The 2,500-nt window shown below is 39.6% G+C and overlaps 1 protein-coding gene across 1 annotated transcript in view; it reads left to right on the forward strand.

Annotated features, from left to right (window-relative positions):
* The first annotated feature begins 708 nt into the window (after nucleotides 1-708).
* The window catches only part of LOC113827024 (transcription factor GATA-3), a 186,360-nt gene continuing 184,568 nt past the window's right edge, over nucleotides 709-2,500 (forward strand). Inside the window, exon 1 of the mRNA XM_070122690.1 lies at nucleotides 709-1,513. The gene's annotated coding sequence lies outside the window, so the exon portion shown is untranslated. The remainder of the gene's footprint in view (nucleotides 1,514-2,500) is intronic.

Consider the following 2,500-nt stretch of genomic DNA (forward strand, 5'->3'; position numbering starts at 1 on the left):
TGTTCAGCAATGTCACCATATACCTGATCATTTTTTTTTTCTTGAAAAAAAAAAAAGAATTTAAGGTGCCCTTGAGTTGAAGTTCAATGATAGGATAAGAAAACAAACAAAGCAAACTGTTAATTCGAGAATTTTAAAGATATGTACCCCCACCTTTCCCTTACCAAAATGTCCCAAATCGTGCAACATATGTACTTTCTCTAAGCTTGCCAATTTGCATGTGCACCGCCGCGACTTGAATAGTTTTGGAGATACAATCACAGTCTCGACTAGTTTCTCGCTCACTCGACTTTTTCCTCATCGTTTCGGTCATCTCCTTCATCTAGATATAGCGATGACTCGATGCAATGTTACAGGTTATCTATCAAAGCAAGATGAAGCAATGTGAAAATGATGAGCGCTACTTTATCAAATTGTTATTTCTAATTGCAGTGTGCTTGTGTCCTTATCGCCCTCATCTAGTCGCAACTCGGGCTCGGATTGGCTGTTTGCGGCGCATGCTCGGTCCACCCCCTGCCGCGCCCGCCAATCACAGATCTTATCGCGAGTGGGCGGAGTCGACACATGGGCGGGATTCTGCTGTGCACGAAAGCGAGAATGGGAAACGAGAAAAAAACGCTATATTCGAAACTAACAACACCCTCTCTTAACATCATTGTCTTCGTCTTACACGCTTTTGAAGTTGCCTCTAGTGGCAATAAGCCAAAATAAAAAATAGGAATGAAAATAAAGGCACAAAGAAGCACTTAGAAACATCGGTAGATCCGGCCGACTCACATGTATGGTTCGTGCAACTGCCACTAGGCGGTGCTGGTGTGGTCTCGATGGGGCGGCGAAGATAGTGTTATCAGAAAGCAGGTTATCTACCATCTCCACGCTGTGATAACCTCCTCTCTCATTATTACCAAAGAAAACAAACACCCCGCCAGCCAGTATGGTCTCCTATGGACAAGGTGAAGGAGCGACTAATGTGTGAGGGAGCTACGAGGCGTTGTGTGAGGTGCGTTGCGGCTCGCCAGCTCAGGCCCACCTGAACGCGTTTTTGTCTTTAGGGGCTCGGGTCAAAGTGCGTCCGGATTTCGCCGTCGTAACCCTGCGTTCTTCGTCAAAGTGCGCCAGCGAGTTTACGGCCGAGTGGGGGCAGGTGCTTCCGAGGAACCTTACGTGAAGTGCCACCGCTGCCCCCTTCCCCCTTCCCTTCCCCCTCCTCTACCACCCCCAACAATGCCGGGGTCATCCCTCCGCACACTCACATAGCGTCTCGGGCCAGTGGACATAAGAGCGACAGTCCCGTGGTAGCAACTTGCGCACGAGCACTTACGAACACCCAGGCCAAAATATTCGTAAAAGCTTCAAGGGCCCTCAGTAAATCAGTTCGGGTCAAGCGGTGTCGGACAGTGCCTAGTGACCAGTGTCACCTTGATTAGTGCCATCTTAACGCCTTTGTTTGTTGAAAAAAATATTTGGTGCCGTTCAATGAGTCCACTTTAATCGAGGACCAGATGATATAATGGTAAGCATGTGTGAGGGATATCTGCTACGCTGTGTGATAGTATTACCTTCACTGTAATACCTGTAATTTGTACACCGCCTTGTAGATTACCTGGTTCTCACCTATCCGCCTTCCGGGCTGTGTGTTCCAAAATTATCAAGCATCAACCAAATCTATCATTATGCAATCATTGTTTATGCTATTATTTGTGCTTTGGCTGTGGGTTTTGCTCCCGCTTATGGTGGTTTTCGTCGTTGCCATTAGTAGTAACGTAATATGTGTTATCATTATCACTGTTGATACTGTTATGCATAGCGTTGGCACTCTTCTAGTCATTGCTAGATCTATTGTTATGTTCATTGCTTTCTCTGAATATTGCTGTTATTTTGATAATCGCAATCATTATAGATATTGTTGTTCCTATTATCGTTAATATTATTGTAGTTATTATTATTTTTTTTTGTTCTTTTTCTTGTAGTTCTTATTATGATATTTATTATTTGTATTTTCATTATTGTTGTTGTTGATGAGGATGATGTTATTGTTGTTGTTGTTGCTGTTGTTGTTGTTGCTACTGCTGCTATTATCATTATCCTTATTGTTATCATTATTATTGTTGTTGTTGATGTTCTTGTTATTATCATTATTAAAATCATTGTTGCTGTGGCTATTGTTGATGTTATTGTTGTTTGTTACATATTATAAATATTATTACTACTGATTCTCCTACTGCCACTACTATTATCATTAGCATTACTATTATCACTACTACTATCATTTTCATAATTCTTTTTATTATTTTGGTTATTACCATCATTGATATTCTTATTATCATTTATATTTATTGTTATTATTTTGGTTATTATTATCATTATTTTTATTATTATTCAATATTTTATCATTATTGTTATTATTTTTTTATTATCATCATTATTGTTATTATTATTATTATTATTATTATTATTATTATTATTATTATCATTATTATTATTTTCATTATTATTATTA

The sequence above is a fragment of the Penaeus vannamei genome, chromosome 6, assembly GCF_042767895.1.
Source record: "Penaeus vannamei isolate JL-2024 chromosome 6, ASM4276789v1, whole genome shotgun sequence".
Lineage (NCBI taxonomy): Eukaryota > Metazoa > Arthropoda > Malacostraca > Decapoda > Penaeidae > Penaeus > Penaeus vannamei.